General features: G+C 39.7%; 1 long non-coding RNA gene across 1 annotated transcript; it reads right to left on the reverse strand.

The window, feature by feature from the left end:
• Nucleotides 1-179: 179 nt before the first annotated feature.
• On the reverse strand, nt 180-18,604 carry LOC114426449 (uncharacterized). The gene is made up of 3 exons (XR_003669357.1): nt 18,325-18,604; nt 304-361; nt 180-194 (listed from the first exon to the last, which is right to left on the reverse strand). It is a non-coding gene; the product is annotated as an uncharacterized LOC114426449 (long non-coding RNA).
• Nucleotides 18,605-18,709: the final 105 nt, after the last annotated feature.

The following is an 18,709-nucleotide window of genomic DNA, read 5'->3' on the forward strand; positions in this document are numbered from 1 at the left end:
TGTCAACAGAGAAATATAGCCAATGAGGAATCATGAAGGTTATTTATGACCCAGTATACCTGTATTTATGATAAAGGTTGTGGAAAGTGCAGGAACTTGCTGTGTGTGTATAGATGAGTGACGGTACTATACTCGCCTTGCTGCGCCTGGTCAGCAGAAGTATTTACACCAAACTAATTGTGGACTCAGTGGATCTGTTATAGAAAGGAAAAACACCTTTAAGGGCAATATTTAAAAGTACATAATGCATTTAAATGTCATTTTGAGATATCTCATCTTTGGAAATGTGCTTTAATTCCTCACGTTTTGTTGTGGAGACTTTGACAGGACTCCAGGAGAGTACAGGACAGTCGAGGGATCCCTATAAAAGAGATTAAATTATTAATTTCTGTTGCTTTTTGTAGAGCAACAGCTCCCTCTAGTGTCATCTGCCCATATCACACTGAGGAGAATTGGTACATGCGCTTATTTTTCCAGCCACGCCCAGCCAGACAATGACAGTAAAGGGCTCCTGTGCACCCTTTTCCTCAGAAGAGGAATGCTGCCCTCTGCTGGTTCTTTATGAGACCAACACCATTCACACACATGCAACTGTAATTCCATCTGTAGGGCGTTGATCTCATTGATGACTTCAGAATAAAGGTTTAGCAGAAATGCAAATATGTACCCTGTGAATAGGAAAGATGAAACACACAAGTTACTAATCAACTAGTTAAAACATTTTTGATTAATACATTTTTGTTTACAAAAATACCAAAAACTGTCAGTTTCAGTTAAACAGTTTCAAACACAGGAGGATCATTGAGTACCAAACTATTTTAAGTACATCTTAGAGTATTGGCTTAATGCAAGCCTCCCAAGGATTTTAATTGTTTTAAATAGATAGAAAGAGAGCAAGGGGAAGTGTGTAACCTTAAATAATCTTCATTTAACACACACACACACACAGACCCCGCTAATCTCATCCTCAGAAGCAGGGTGGGGATCTGATCTTCTCTTGGCTTTAGCTCTACACTGAAGGGTGGGTGGGGGTATAGAGATCCCCAGAGGTGAAACTGTATTAGCACACAGCATGAAAGTCAATGAAAAGGACCCCAGAGTGCTCCAGTCCCTTGACAGTATTAATGTTTAATGATATCTAAAAAGGCTAATTCCCCCCACCCCCTCGCTTTTGCTCTTATCCTCTCATTAAATATCCTCGCAATATCATCACCTCCTCAGATTAGAGCACTGACCCCGTCTACTGAAGGACTCACCCTTCACTGATGGTAAATTCATCTCTCTCACACAGACACACTCCGAAACACACAAAAGATTAATACAATTAAAACTGCATTTAAGATATGGCAGAGAGGAGGACGCATAGGGCCATTAACCTTTACCCATTAACCCTTTATGTCTGCACAAATCCTTTTTGTTTAAACCAATTGTACACAACCATGTTTCGCATGTCAGATGCAGCTAACATTTGCAGTGAGCATTTAAACCAAGACAGTCAGAAGGAAACTCCAGACCATACTGGATCTGAGTGTGAAAATATTTCTTATTTCTGAATATCAGGAAGAAGTATAATTTCAGTTACTGTATACTGTTTTACAAACATTAAGGTTCTTATAGGAGCTTGCATATCTTATGAAAATCCTAATCCTGACAAGCAATTGATTTGTTGTTTTTTTTTGTTTTTTTTTTTTTAACTTTTGTGCCATTCATGCCTCTCTCTCAGACAAAGATGCTAATGTGAATAAGTTATGAGAAGGAAACAGTCAAGACTTATTGAGCGTACGTGCTGGCTGGCCTGCTTTCTCTAGAAGCATAAAGTTGCCATATTTATCACTGTTTGCCAGCAGGCTGCCAGTCTTAAGTAAGGCCCCACTCCTTTTCTAAAGCTAATGAGTAATAATTTACGTTGTAGGTGTTCCTATAGTGTAAAATTACTTCAGAAAATATGAGCATGGGTAGCTGAGTAACCAAAAACGGACTTTAGTATGTCTACATGTATTCTTTGTTTAGACATACTAAAGTGTAATTAGCAGATAGATTAGTAGATTCATTAGATCTGGCAAACATGACCCCGGATTAATAAAGTGTTTCTGATTGCTGAACTTTTCTTCTGTCTTCTTCCACGTCACTTTCAATGACACATACATCCATCAATATGGGCATCATGGGTTAGGAAACCCTTAACCAAACCTTAAACTGCTGTATTAAATGTTTCATATTTATTTTAAAATCACATGTGCACGAGTTAAAGCATGATGATGAAAAGTATATCAATGTTGCAGGAATTATTGTATATATGGTATTTTTAACATGATAAAGACCCACAATGAAACAGGGCATTTAAAGAAAAAAAAACCTTTAGCACACACAGCAAAACCCCAAAATGCACTAGTGCACATGTACACACACACACACACAGCACTACATTCTCAAGGACACACACACACACACAGTGCAAGCAGGCAAAAAGTCAGAGGAAATGCTTATGCCTACAAACACACTCAGGAGGGACTGCACAGCACTTAAGTGGTCACTTTCACACACAAAGGCCAATCACAGGAGCTTAGCTGGCCCCATCAAGCTTTTTAGTAAATGCTGCCGCACTGAAAATGCTTGTTTGGTTAACCCTGTGTGCTACTGAGAGGAATGTAGTTTCATCTCCCAAGCCTGAGTTGTGGCAAATGCTTGGCTTTGAAGTCATTGTGTGTAAGATGACTAGGCCTTGTCATTTGTGAGGAGGGATTAGTCATGCTATGTTTATTGGGGAGTGTACATCAGCTTTCCTGACTGCTGCGTTTTAAGGATTTTTGCTTGAGAGGGTTTCTTTCACTCCCCCCTGATACAATGTGAACTCATATGAAAACATCAGCATGACACAAAACCTACAACTATTACACAATCATAAATTTGCCTTATGTCTTCGTAGAAGTTGAAAGTTTGCTAAACTTTGATGCACTTGACCTGCCTTTATTTTGTGGTGCTTGTTTAGTTTGTAATTTTTTTTCTTGTGTGTGTGTGCAGGTGTACTTCTGACAATAATAGTTTGATTCAGAGCACAAAATATTGCATAATACTAGAAGTGTTCTACGATAGTGCTGCTGGAATGATTTAGATTGAAATCTCTTGCTTAAAATGACAAAATTTATCAAATATAAGGAGCACATTTATCAATTTTCAATGTTTTGGTTTAAGAAGCATTTAATTGAACATGTTTGTAATAGATCTATTCAAAGTGATCACAAAGTGCCTTGGTTTAGGAGTGGCCGTCCATAAAATAGATTGTTGCTTCACTGCACAGAGCTTCTATGATTGATGGATATGTTTGTCAAATCCCTTTTTAAACTACAAGGTAGTTTTTTCTTTTTTATTTGATATCCTGTCTTTAACCTACTCAATGTATGCAATATGTGCCTATGCGGCACCTGCAAGTGTGCATGGCCATGTTTTTGTCTCTTGTGTCATTATTGCACACTTGCATGAGTTGTAGGGAAGGGGCTAAAAAGCAATCGTAGAGGCTTCAACCGGAGATGGAATTGCCAGTTGTATATCTTAAAGCTGGACATATTTATGTTCAGAGAGGTTCGCCATTCTGCCTGCTCATCACAGCAACTGTCTGGTGGTGAACCGTGTGTGTGGTTTATGCTGGTCTCATGTGCACATATTGATAAAACAAGACATGCTGCATGTGCATACTCTAAACTGTATGTTACCGAGGTGTGTAGTGATACACCGATAACATGGTTTGGTGAATATCGGTATTAAAACTATAGATCAGTTCTGTGTGCTGAAGGGGCGTGGCATCAGCAACATTAAAAAATAAGGTTAAACTTGAGTCAGCCGGTCATTTCAGCATAGGACATTACACAGTTTTTCTGTCCACCATTACCTAGCTGAATATCACTGTGTTGTTAATTGAGTTTTCTTATTAGGCTGTTTAACCCTGAGAGATTAGAAATTATTCTAATTTATTATTATGTCCACCAAATAAAAAAAGACTACAGTAAGGAGAAATGCAGAGATAAACACAGGAACAAACTGGCCTGTCAGGATAATTTTATGGGCTGTTACCTTACTGTGTTTGATAAATTACATGTCACAGTGGTTATTTAACTCTGTTCATCCTCTGTGACATCTGTGTGAATGAGCACCGAGACAAAGAGCTCTGAATACTGATGTCAGAAAAATGTCAAGTCAAATTTTCAAAAAAAAACTCTTTTTTTATTTATTTTGGGTCATGATAAAATATGGCATTTTTCAATGACTTAAAGCAGAAATTGCATAGTGTTAGGGGTGTGCCCGAATAATTGATTCTAGATTAATCACCATACCGTTCGACTTCAGCATCGCTTCATAAATGTTCAAAAAATTGTTTTATTTTAATAGCGGAACAAAATAAAAGTAGCACATCTACATAAAAAGATGGCGGTCAAGAATTCCTAAAGGTACCCTTTTGTCTTTTTCATGACATTGGTCATAATAGCACATGTCATTTCTCAATGTTTTTATGCAGGAACATCAAAGTACAGTATGAAAAGCCACTTTATATGTCCAACACAGAAAAAAGCCATCATATAGCATTTCAAAAAAATTGTCAGATTTTCAAAAAACACAAAGTACCTTCTAATGTCAACTTGTCAGATATTGGGTCATACTAAAATATTACGTTTCTCATTTATTTTTTGGTCTGGAATATCATAGTATACAGTGGGGAAAAAAAGTATTTAGTCAGCCACCAATTGTGCAAGTTCTCCTATTTAAAAAGATGAGAGAGCCCTGTAATTTTCATCACAGGTATACCTCAACTATGAGAGACAAAATGAGAAACAAAAATCCAGAAAATCACATTGTAGGAATTTTAAAGAATTTATTTGCAAATTATGGTGGAAAATAAGTATTTGGTCAATAACAAAATGTCATCTCAATACTTTGTTATATACCCTTTGTTGGCAATGACAGAGGTCAAACGTTTTCTGTAAGTCTTCACAAGGTTTTCACACACTTTTGCTGGTATTTTGGCCCATTCCTCCATGCAGATCTCCTCTAGAGCAGTAATGTTTTGGGGCTGACGCTGGGTAACACGGACTTTCAACTCCCTCCAAAGATTTTCTATGGGGTTGAGATCTGGAGACTGGCTAGGCCACTCATGGACCTTGAAATGCTTCTTACGAAGCCACTCCTTTGTTGCCCGGGCGGTGTGTTTGGGATCATTGTCATGTTGAAAGACCCAGCCACGTTTCATCTTCAATGCCCTTGCTGATGGAAGGAGGTTTTCACTCAAAATCTCACGATACATGGCCCCATTCATTCTTTCATTTACACGGATCAGTCGTCCAGGTCCCTTTGCAGAAAAACAGCCCCAAAGCATGATGTTTCCACCCCCATGCTTCACAGTAGGTATGGTGTTCTTCGGATGCAACTCAGCATTCTTTCTCCTCCAAACACGACAAGTTGAGTTTTTACCAAAAAGTTCTATTTTGGTTTCATCTGACCATATGACATTCTCCCAATCCTCTTCTGGATCATCCAAATGCTCTCTAGCAAACTTCAAACGGGCCTGGATATGTACTGGTTTAAGCAGGGGGACACGTCTGGCACTGCAGGATTTGAGTCCCTGGCGGCGCAGTGTGTTACTGATGGTAGCTTTTGTTACTTTGGTCCCAGCTCTCCGGAGGTCATTCACTAGGTCCCCCCGTGTGGTTCTGGGATTTTTGCTCACAGTTCTGGTGATCATTTTGACCCCACGGGGTGAGATCTTGCATGGAGCCCCAGATCGAGGGAGATTATCAGTGGTCTTGTATGTCTTCCATTTTCTAATAATTGCTCCCACAGTTGATTTCTTCACACCAAGCTGCTTACCTATTGCAGATTCAGTCTTCCCAGCCTGGTGCAGGTCTACAATTTTGTTTCTGGTGTCCTTTGACAGCTCTTTGGTCTTGGCCATAGTGGAGTTTGGAGTGTGACTGTTTGAGGTTGTGGACAGGTGTCTTTTATACTGATAACGACTCCAAACAGATGCCATTAATACAGGTAACGAGTGGAGGACAGAGGAGCCTCTTAAAGAAAAAGTTACAGTTCTGTGAGAGCCAGAAATCTTGCTTGTTTGTAGGTGACCAAATACTTCTTTTACTGAGGAATTTACCAATTCATTAAAAATCATACAATGTGATTTTCTACATTTTCTTTTCTTATTTTGTCTCTCATAGTTCAGGTATACATATGATGAAAATTACAGGCCTCTCTCATCTTTTTAAGTGGGAGAACTTGCACAATTGGTGGCTGACTAAATACTTTTTTTCCCCACTGTAGCATAAAAACCCACTTTATATGTTCTAAAACATGAAAAAGTCATAGTTAAAAAAAAATTGTCAAATTTTCAAAAAACACCTAAGGATGCCTCCTCACATCTTTTTTTTAGATTTGGAGTCGTTATAAATCATGTCATTTTTCAATGTTTTAATGCTGAAACATCATAGTATATTACATAAAGACACCCACACATAGTTTTGTGTTGTGTCACAAATGTGTGATCGTGGTAGTAGTTAATTGTAGGTAGGAAGTAAAATGCATTCATGTGGTTGAATGTGTGTGTGATTGTTGTCCTTTGATCAGTCCTGTTCTATAGGTCATAGTGGTGTCTCAGCCAACAGTAGGGGATCACACACAGCTTGTTGTGACGGGAATTTTGTCTTATTAGTTGTAACCCAGAGCTTGTTAAGTTGGTTCTGTGATCAGCAGTCAATCAGCTCCTGTTAAATCAATCTTTTGATTTGCCTGGCAGGATATGCACCTTGCAAGCACAGTTTCTTAAATTAAATTTGTTTGTTTGATGTCTTTCCATAATTTGTGATTTTCCTGCATTCTACTGCTCCTTTTGAATGCTGTTACTAGAAGACATATGATTATGATTTAATAGTAATACATTTTCTGCAGTACTGGGTGTAAATTATATTAATCCTGCACAAGTTCTGTGCTCTACTGTTGAACTCCAATATTGATATTGCATTATCATATATTTATGAGAAAAATAATTCTATATTTTTTAAAGCTGTCCATTGGATCCACATAAATAGCCAGTCAGCCAAATATGTTTCATGCATCATGAGACAGGCACCCTTTGTGCATGGAAATTGCACAGCTGTTTTTCCCCTTACTAGTACATTTTTGTTGCGGTAGAAGAAAACTGCCAGCTTTGATAAATCTGATAAATTACCAGTTGCAAACTGTTGACCAGTCATTTTTCTGACAGGGTATATTGCCTAATTTTCCCATTTCCAGGAAAACGTATTGCAAATGGAGCTTGATTGCTCCCTAAGGTGGTAAATTACAGATTTAATAATTAATAATTCTCGAGTGAATTTGCTCAGTTTGGAGGCAGGTGCTCAGCTCAGTTTCTCAGTCTTCTTTAGTCTTTAGTCTTTACAGCTAAAACATACATGCATGGAGCAATAAACAAAAAAAACATGAATCTATTATTTAAAATAGTAACATTAATCATGATGCTTCCATTTCAGCATATGAGAGTATTTACACCCAATGAGTAGATGGTGAGAGATACACGCCGGTTCTATTTTGAAGCTGTCACGCCCAAGACGCATCAATTTGCTCCAACCAGATCGAGCAGCACCAGAACACCAGAGAGAATCTGGTAGATTTTCACAATAAAACACTGTGAGACTGAACTCTCGCTGATTTAACATCAGAACAGGCAGAGAAACACAGTCACAGCCATGTACGAGGAGAGATTCATAACATTTATATTTATCGGAAAGGAAAAGGCAGAGAGAGAAGCAGCAACTGTCTTCAGAGTGGAAGGTGAGAAGCTGCCCTCTGTGTAGGTGTGTTGATGGAGTAAACAGAGGTTTCAGTAAGGTGCTCTGTAACCCAGCCTGATACATGTAGAGAGTAAACAGGCAGATTACTACGTGATGCTGTGAATCTCGCAGGAGACTGTAACATACATGCAGGTGTGCTGTGCTTCAGAAACATGTCTGGTGGGAATTGATGTCATGACCAAAACGTGCTGGATATGTTATGTGCTGCTTACGCCTCCGCTGTAAATCCACGTCAATATTAAGAGCTTGTCTGATATGACAATACATTAGATGCAGCAAGTATCCTGCTTGTGTACAGTCCTACTACATTGTTTAATAACCTAAAAAACTAAAAAAATCCAACATAGATTTGTGAGAGTCCATTTGAAGAAGATCATTTCAGGTTGGTTTTGAATGTATAAATATTTTGTGTTTCCATTAATATGTTGTGCACTTTTGGTGACCCATAAATGAAGGCAACAAAATTGTCTTTTGGCCCCCTGTGGTGTTCTGACCCTGCCGTTGAGAACCCTGTTGTTAAATGCTAACTAGAATCTGATAAAAGACCGTTTGATCTAACCACATTAATGAGGTCAGTGGCTAAGAAGACCTTTGGACAGCTTTGGCTCTCTGATGTACATGTAAATGAATAGCGCCGCACATCAAAGGTAGAAATTGTCCCAACTCGATGCTGTTTGGTGCACAAGTGAACCGATATTAAAGGGTTAATGTGCAGATTTACAACTGTAGTTAGGCACTCTGTGGTGACGTCAGTGCGTGATTGTCGATGTGCTGGCATGCACATGCAAACCGATGCAACACCAATTATGTACAGATGACAGATCCAAGCATGTGTGCCAAATAGATGTATCTCTGTCTTATACACACCTTATGTATTTTTTTTTGTGTACATCAGAGGAACCCTAATATCTTGTGTTGTTAAGCAGTATTTGACATCCTCACACCTTCAGCATAGAGCCTTTTCTAAACATTGGAGACAACACTGAAACTCTTTGATGTTAATCCTAAAGGGAGCGGAGCAGGGAGGGAGGGGATTTTAAGAACCCCCCTACATTTAAATGTCTTTTTTTTCCCCAGACAGAATATTATACATAGACATTCATGCAAATACACACATGAAACGTATGGAGACACGTCTATGGTGCTTTGTTCATTTAACCCTTAAAATAAACCCTCAACAAATGTCATTCTTGAGGTTGCACGTAAACAGAGCCATATGCTATGACTGCAGTGAGCATTCATGATCTCATCAGCTCCCTCTTACAAAATGATAAACCCGAATTAGCCGATGGATCAACTTTCATCAAATCTGTGTGCGTGTAGATCACACCATGCTGGTTAAATAATCTGCTTCCTCTTTTAATTCGCCTGCAGGGAAACAGACTGTAGCTCAACTTATGGCAAGCTGTGCAAAATGTCAAAAATCAAGAGGATGCTCCTACAGTTATTGTGCTCCACTCACACAGATGATACAGGTTGCAGAATAAAAGCCAGTGTATACATCTTACTAAACCTTTAAGGACAGTGGACAGTGATTGGTTGCATCTCAGTCAGTGTGTTTTGAAACAGATGCTGCTCGGCTTGTTAAATGTCATTTGTCTAATGACGTGAGGCTCAGTGCATGACAAGGAAGAGATAAGAGGACCACAGTCTGCAAACAAGGAGAAAAAAAGACTGTCAGCAAAGAGGCAGAGCCACTGTTTCACACCAGGTCTGGTTCAATGTATGAGTAGTTGCACTGACACAGTTTCAGTATTCCATTAAATGAATAATAGAGGAAGAAGGGAGGGTTAAGAGCATTTTCCCTTCTTAATGTGGAAGGCAACAGAAGACAGGAGGGGAAAGAAGGTACAACAAGACATGCTTGTAAACTGATGTTCTTGTGGCAGTTAGTTTAACAGGAGTCATTGCAAAAGCATTATTTTGGTGCATTTAAATCCAAATGTTACTCTTAATTGTACATGATGGAATTCTTAAGTGTCCCCCCGGGGGGGGGGGGGAATCTCTGAAATTTTTAGTGATTAATGAATTAGGCTGTACATATGGAGGGGTGGAAAAGCGCTGCCTGGGCTAATGGGATTTTAAGCTGTCTTTTTTTCCAGACCTGCCCCTATTTCATCATGCCTGCTCTCCCCATCAAACCCACCACCTAAGACGCCAGCGGCAGTAACCCGGGGAAGTGTTTTCTCAAGCTCCTGAAGCGCTCGCCTTCCCTTTTTTTTTTTCTTTTTCTTTTTTACATCTGCTTAAGCTCACTTGGCTGCTTTCTCGCTGACTTAGCAGCCTCTTCTGCGGATGCTTCTGGAGCTGCACAAAAAAAAATATAAAAAATAAAGACAACATTGAGGAAAAGTGTGTCAGGGAAACAGAAAGCAATGCCATACCGTTACTTCTCCCTTGAAAATAGCGGGATGAGAAGGACTGAGCATGAAAAATTAGGGAAAAGTCTTTGCCTGATAACCTAATGACAGGACATATTGCATCTGTATGTTAACTTGTCTTTTTTTCTACTGAATTTCCAGCCCGATCAATTGTGTTGATATTACTATAGATGCTCTTCTATGACTGACACTGAGCAAATACCAGCTCTGCTGTCTAAGACCGCTTTTACATAAACAACATGATGACATCAGTCCTAAAATGTCAACTTGTTTGCCTGTCCATGCTGCCAATACTATTTCCAACTGAGAAATTAGGTGCATGGGTAGTTACAAAATCACTATAAGTCTTCTCCCTTCAATAAAGTGGTTCAGTTGTTGTTGTTGTATTTTATGCATGCCTCCGTTGTATACATCCATAGTATCAAGAGAATCGCTAGTTAAGGGTGTGTTGTGTCTGTTCCATCCTCAGCCTCCAGCTGGGGCCAATCTGTTGGTCAGGTGTGGCTCGGCGGTAGCAGCATTGGCCTCGCCAGCAAACTGAGAATGCACACAACCCAGATACAGAACACAGCTTACACCTCAACACGGAATACTCAGTAGATGTCTACACAGTATTTCTTGTGGCTATTCGTTGTTAGTTATGCAGAGTGTGTGGACAGACATTAAATCAACCTTACTCTTCTCACTGCCAACATGGTGCATGAGGTAGCTATATCAAAGGGACAGAACACGGAGGTGGAAAGATAACCGATGAGTATTTACAGCCCGCCTCATGAGAAATGGTAATATTTGCAGTGTTAAAGTAGTACTTAACTGTATCTTATATTTCAACCTATTTAGAAGACTAGTGTAGTGCTTATCATTAGTGGATGGACATTCTTGTGGACTGATGTAGGACAATGCACAGACTGGCCACTGCTATCCAGTTCCATTCAAAAAGTAGCAAGATGACCCAACGCCGGCTGGATTATGTCTAAATAAAGCCTCGGCAGTGTATGAATCACTGTGTCACTGATCCCCTCTGCTTCCCAGACAACAGGTTTGCCTTCTGCAAGCTGTCACTGGCTTTCCACTCTTTCAAATGAAGAATAAAAGAGAGGGGAAAAAAATGGAGACTATGTGAGGGAGAGAGGAGAGTTGACGTTCATCACTCGAGTGCCGTGGCTTAGCCTAAGCGGCTTGAATAATCAGTATGTTAAGCTGTCAGGGTGTGTGCTCGCACCTACCACGCGCTTACTAACTCCTGGGCGCTTTTTAATCAAGCAAAAAACGCTGAGAGGTAGTGGCGACTGCCAAGAGCCCTGGCTAAGAGATGAGCTTTAGAATATCTGTTACACTTTTTCCTGACATTACCAGACGTGTATTTTCTCTGTAAGCTGCAGACACGTCTGTTTTTTTTTTCCTTTAAAGAGGACACAGTCAATTTTCTCCACTTGTTTATTTCATGTGAATCATCATTTTCAGTGTTACTGCCTCATAGTACATTTATCTGCACATTCTGCCAATAGATTAAACATTCTTGTGAATGAAAGACTAATATATGTTGTTCTAGAAGATTTAAGCCTTGTGCTGTCATGACACAGTGCACTCTGTGAGACCCTGGTGTCAGTAACAATACACTACACAGTATTGTATTGTTGAGCTGCAACAGTATGGAAGTTAAGATTTTTCTATAAAGTCTCTTAAGTTTTGTTGTTGTAGTTGAAAGTACTCGTAAAAAAAAATTTGAAGACCTTTGTGGTTAACGGTTGCTAGCAAATGTTAGCATGTTAAAGGTAGGGTAGGAGTTCTCTCGGAGCTCACCTTGAAGCCACGCCTCCCAACCAGTCTGTGACTTCGGCCATCATGCACGTACCTCTCTGGTGCGCGCAGAGCAGGAAGAGAGTGACAACCAGCCAACTCTACGCGCAGGGGCACCTCGTAGGATTGGCTGATGTTTTTAGCGTTTTATAGCTTCCACAGATGATTAATATTCTTCGTTTTAAAGCGAAACTGCCGAACTAATCGTTTGCTATGGGATTGTAAAGAGAAATTACACTAATTTAACAAAAAGTGCATCAGAAGGAAATCTCCTACCCTACCTTTAAGTATTAGGTTAAAGATTAATCTGAATGCAATTATGCAATTATGAAAAAAATGTGAGAAAAAACTGTTCTACCTAGACAATGTCGCTCCACAGGCCTGAAGGGCAGAGATGTATTAAGACTGTATGCAACCCTATTATTGACTCAGGGTCAAAAAACTCTCATTTATCATTTAGTGTTATCACGCTACTGAGGCCATCTCAGGAATACAATGTTAATAATGGCTAAATAAATAATGGCTTAATTGCTTCCATACACAATGAAACAGTCATGCTGTATACACCACTGCACTGTGGTGGATTTAGAGGTCAGACCTTCATAGTTTATATATATATATATATATATATATATATATATATATATATATATATAGTACAACCAGTTGGGACTTGGGTCACACACCCAGGGTATAATCTCTGCCTGGGATGAACAGGAGTGGTTGGAAATTCTGAGTCTGTGGGTGTGGGTGTGTGTGGAGTTAAAATTCTCCACAGACTTCGAAGTAATTGAATTACATTTCTCTTTTTCTCTCTTTCAACATAAACTCAAATTCAAAACTGTCACAGATGTTGTCTATATCAACTTGTTAAAACATTATGTAGAAGGAAAAACAATCTTTGCATGTAATTCTTAAAGTGACACTATCAGTCAGTTACTCATATGCTCCCAGTGGTGTAAAGGTTTCTGCATTCTCTCTAATGTGATTTTATATGACTCAAGTTGAAGTATTGAAGGTTTGTCAAAAAAATCTAAAAAAAATAAAAATCAGTATCAGTATCCCTTTGTAGATATAGAAGTTTATCACTTTATCACAGAAAACAAATCCCTGATAAATACACTGCAGTCACATGATATTTTTTTGTGGGTGAACTTTCCCTTTGCCATAGTTTTTAACCATGAACTACAAAAAGTAGAGTATCCAAAAGAATGAATGAGGAACAGTAACAACATATACTGTATATTTACACCTTTATTTGTGGCATAAATTCAGTGTGTTGACAATAAGACATCAATGCTATTTAATATAGTAAAAGGACTAGTTCCTAAATGTTTGACAAAAATTAAATTGGGAATAAAACAGGCTCCAAATACAACAATGTTGCAACATGTCAGAGTAGATTCCTGGAGATCGAATCAAATTAAAAAATAACACAAGGCTAATTCTGCCCCCACGCTCCACCCTGGGTGTGTGCATAGCTCTTTAATCACTACAGCTCTCTTAACTCCAAGCCAACAAAAATATTTTCTTGTCACTTCACCACTTGAGCTGGTTCACCGGCTACCACCCCACCCCTAATATTAGAGTATAAAAATAGCACTGGGGGCAGAAGGGCTGCCTATTTATGACCGTACTTCACCACCCAGAGTGGTGCTAGGAAAGCAGCAGGGAAGGCTAAAGCTCTGTTTCTGCAGCACCTTTTGCTTCTTAACCCTCAGCCTCTTCCATTTCTTTCCCACTCCCCGAGCTTCATCCTCTCTGATTGATCTTGCAAACCTTCACTAGCTTAAATTACATCAGCCAGTGGCTTAGCAGAGAGACAAAAAGGGCCCTCAGGTTTCACAGATCATAATTCTCCACAATAGCTTCAACTTTAAAAGGTGCCATGTTCAATTCCAGCCTCTGGCAGGGCCTCACAGCCCCCAACCTTTACATTCTGTTTTGAATTATGACACAGGATAGATTGTTTTTTAAGTTTACAGCCCAGCTCAGTGATTGAGAACTGCTCACCAATCAACTGAGAGTGAAGGCGGGGAGTGTGGGATGAAAAACAGCCAGTGGCTGCAGTAGTCCCCGCTGGATGGTTTCTACAGTTTACTATGTCAGTATCTGTTTAACTGTTATTTTTTTACATAACTGCTGCTGAAACTCCGAGAGTCACCAGGCAGTCAAGTAGAACTTTAACAATAATGTGGTTGTAGCTCTTCTGGATTGCATGCACATATTCCTAAATATGTTTAGCAGGCCAGTACATGGACATATTGGACTTCTCAACACATTCTTTTGTATGTCAGACTGTGGCTACACACAGTAAAGGATGGATGCATGTGTTGGTTTTGGTATGGAAGGAGGTTGTAGATAATCATAAGACAGTGGACTGTAGACTATGGTAGTCCGCGATATCATTAAGGTAAAATGTCATTTTGAACACTTGCCTGGGTTCCTGTGTTAGCCTCAGAGGCTGCTGCTTGATTGTGACCAAGCTATGTAGTAAAAATCAACATAGGGCTTTCTACTAGGTTATTGCCGCATTATTTCACACCTAGAAATGGTAAAAAAATAAAATACAGTTTTGAAGTGTTCAGTTGAACTTCAATCGGGTCACAAGTTTTTTTTTTTTTTTAAGTTTGAGCTTCACACTGATGTCAGATGGGAGTTCGGCTGACAGACAAAAACAATGATTTGACAAGCCTTAATTGTTCTCAGACATGCTATTATACTGTGCTGTTAAATCGTGTGTGCCAATCTTACCTGGCATACTGTGTTACAGGCAGGCCATCAGTATGAAATATGTCCAAATCCATTTAAATATAATGCTGGAAAGTACCTAACTTTTTTAGAAGCCACAATAAGTGTAATCAGAAGAATTGAAGTTATTGTAAAAGATGGTCCTGTGATAACACGCAGCTGTCTCCACAGAAGAAAAATGAAAGTACCTATTGAAATTGGTGCTGTGTCCAGAAAAAGGGCAACAATATCCCCCTAGTCAGAAAGGCACCATTTCTATGTATGAAAATGTATTCCATGTTTCCACACTGATTATCTATATTATTAAATACAAATTTTCTTGCATGATATCAAGGCAAGATGTCGTACTATGTGTTACTGTGTTCACTGATTACATAACTTCTCCATTGCCTCCATTGTGGTTAAAAATAAAAATGATTTAGTTTTTCAGTCCTCAGTCAGATAACAGACTACAAACTGAAAGCATCAAGAAATGACCTTTGTTAGGCTGTGTAACTGTGGACTAGTATGTGTTTATTATAAACAAAATCATTTCATATTGATATCTAAAATAAAACCAATACCTTCCTGGTTATTTGTATTATATATTTTATTTATTTTATTGTCATTTATTATTTAAGCACAAATGTCTTTAATTTAAGTTCAGCATGTTTCAAACCTTGTTTAATAAGCCATTTCAGTAGTTTGAATTCTACTCTTTTGCTGCATCACAAATTCTGGAAAAAAAGTAGTTATGACAATGCTCTATGGAGAGTATTGAAAGTCCCAGTTTGCACTGTTTTGTAAATAGAAAACGTTGCCACTAGTGTTCAGTTTTTTTAACTCAAGCATATGAAACCAGCAGACCAAAGACAGTAACTACTAAGAGCCCTTTTGTCTGTGTCCATTTGCCCTACTAAGGAAGCAACGAGTCAGTGTCACAGTGTCACAGGGCTTTTTCACAGTGCCTACCCAGGCAACTCCCGGCACACTCTGTGCCCTGAGCCAGGCCAGCGGGAGATCCGGAATGGCTCGAAAGGGCCAAGGCACAAAGGGCCAGCTGCTTGCAGAGCATTGGCTTTACATAGGAGGAAGTATTGCTTACAGAATGTACTGGAAACGTGTGATCAGTTTTATAGTGCATTTATTAAAAACTGAAAATCAAAGCTGATGCTAAAATCACATCTTTAAAGAGGAAGCATTGAGAATATCATATTCACTTCAATATGATTATTTATGAGTCACTTGTACAGGTAGCCTTTCAGTCAGACTGTGGGCTCACCTTGTTTATATTCATTCAGAGTGACTAAAAAGCTGTCTATTCACATTTCATTTTCTGCCCTTTGAGCACTTCATTTGTGTGTTTGCTCAAATCAATCTCAAACCTTCACAACACCTTGTGCCCTAACTGACAGCTGTGGCATTATGTGACGTGAAAGTGTAAAACTGCTCTGACGTGGTGAGCCACACTCCTCGTGTGCGTTAACTACATGCAGCTCAACTTAAGCTTAAAGGGTCGGGGGGTGGGGGGCGGGGCTGCAAGAGCACAAGCAGCGGTGTGCAAACACATCCCATAAATATCTCATTCTATAAGGTATTCGACATATGCATTCTCATGAGTGCTTACACTAAAAGAACGCGGTAAGTGCATTAAACGTAGCTGTGTAGGAGCTGCTGGGCGGATGTGTGTGTCCACTTAGAAAAACTCGTGAAAGCACTGGTTTCTTCTGCCAACATAGTTTAATGATAGTCAATAAAAATATGTTTATCATTATAAGAAAGGTGAGGCATTGTGACATGATTTATCATTTGGTCTACAGCCAGCTGGGCTTCTGACATGGGACGGTGCAGACAAACACCCACGTTTTTCTCCTCCTCTTTAATTTACACTTCCTAATAAACTAACACTCGACAACTGATGGAATGAATATGAGAATGCAGTCAGCGGCATCATAAATACTCTTTACATTGACATTTTCATCCACCAAAAACATCATAAATATGCTAAATTAAACTAATGTTCACACTCAAATTTCAAGTGTCAGAAGATTTTTGTAGTGTTTTCTCTCTTGTTGTTTAACACTAACAACACTGCTCTCCCCTGAGGCGGCCTTTTGCTGGGACAACCAACAATCCCAGAAGGCTTTATCACAGATGCTCTTTTTTGTCTAAATTAGAAAATGATTATCACTGAAAGAAAGGTCAAACTGTCTGCTACACGTGGCTCATTTTTATCATGGCTTAAAAGTCACAGCCAGGCTAAATATGATTAAATCATGACGATCAGTATAAAGATGCAAAGCATAAACAGAAATTTAAGTTGTTAAAAAAAAAACAAAATAAATCAGTTATGGTGGATTTTTTCCTCTTTGCCACATGTGGTTAGAGTGAATAAGCATGCGGTGTTGACACCAGGGGACACACCTGGGATACATTGTGTAAACAAAACATAAAAACCAATCAGCAGATTGATTGATTAAAATGGCTACATTGTCCCTACAATAAAAGTTACAACCATCAACGACGACGACAACATTGCCATCAATACAATAATACAATAATATATGGCAAAGCTAAAATGTAGTTATATTTTTTAACTTATTTTTCAGTACCCTGAAAACATACACCACACCCAGAGAAGCATTTTCTCCGTTGTTGACATTGTTGTAAGGTCCAAATTTCAGAAATGATAGAGTGGCTTTAAAATCTCTTGGCTAGCACTATTGATGTCTAAAGCACTTTAGCAGTATCTCTGTCTCCGTCACATACACACATGCACACCCAGACACACACACACACACACACTCCACTTCCCCTTCCTGGTGAAGTACAGGATGTGCGGCTGAAGAACTAAGCAGTTTTTTCTCGGCTCTGCTGTTGCCAGGAATGTTTTATGGGCCATGTTAATATTGGAGTTCTCCTGCTGGAAAGATTGCTTGATTCAATCAAGCAAGTCAGTGCCTTGTAAAGTCATTACACTTTGTGCAATGTCATGTGTTCCAGAGCCAGTGGGCAGTCCTGTGTTCTGTCCCGGCATTATGGAAGTGGCCTAGCAAAAGCATGTGCGCCTTGCACGTCAGCGCCTATAAATAGCTATCACCAACTAACACAAACACTTTTCAAAATCAATTAGAGAAGCATTTCCATAACCACAATACAGCATGCTGTTGTTGTCAATTTGAGCTTCGGGGCAGACTTGAAAATAAAAAAAAAAAAAGAGTTGAATTTGCACGCACTCAGAGCTGGAGGATATGAGATTGCAAAAGACACGAGGAAAGGAGATGCGAGGACTGTGGGGTAGAGAGGGGCGGAGGAGGAAGTTGATATCAAGGTGGAATATCAGAGGAAGAAGAAAAATACAGTGACCTCACAGATAGCATCTCTCGCAACTGTGTCACTTTTCTAAAAAGGACAAAAGAGCTGCAGGGAAAACTTGAAATATGCATATAGGAAAGGGAGAGAGGACACAGAGAGGAAGGAAAACAAACACAGAGCAGCAGTTTTAAGTGAGACAAGAAGAAGAGGAGAGGCAGCAAGTACTTTTCTAGCCTCAGTGTGGGATGAGATGGAGAGAATCTTACCTGCTCAGAGGTTGGTGGGATGGAGAAGAGAGGAGAGTCAAAGGGTCCCGGGGTGGTCTTGGGGGGGGGGTCTCGGTCCGGCTGAAAGCAGGGCTGAAGGGTGGTCCAAGAGAGGGGAGGAAGGATGGAGTGACAGGGAGCAGGGAGACGGGGAGGCTGAAGGGGGGAAGAATAAACGCCGCTTGTCTCTCCCTCCCTTTCTCTCTCTCTGTCTCTTTTCACCCTCCAACATACACACACACACGCACTCAGCCACACACGCTCAGAGGCAGACGCCAAAAGCCCGAGTCACTCAGATAATAGACAGAGAAAGAGTCTTTACATTTACACGCTCTGCCACAGGGGGAGGATGGGGTGAGCTCCCCTCCCACTCTCCTTCAGGCAG

Source organism: Parambassis ranga, chromosome 21, assembly GCF_900634625.1.
Source record: "Parambassis ranga chromosome 21, fParRan2.1, whole genome shotgun sequence".
In the NCBI taxonomy this organism is placed as follows: domain Eukaryota; kingdom Metazoa; phylum Chordata; class Actinopteri; family Ambassidae; genus Parambassis; species Parambassis ranga.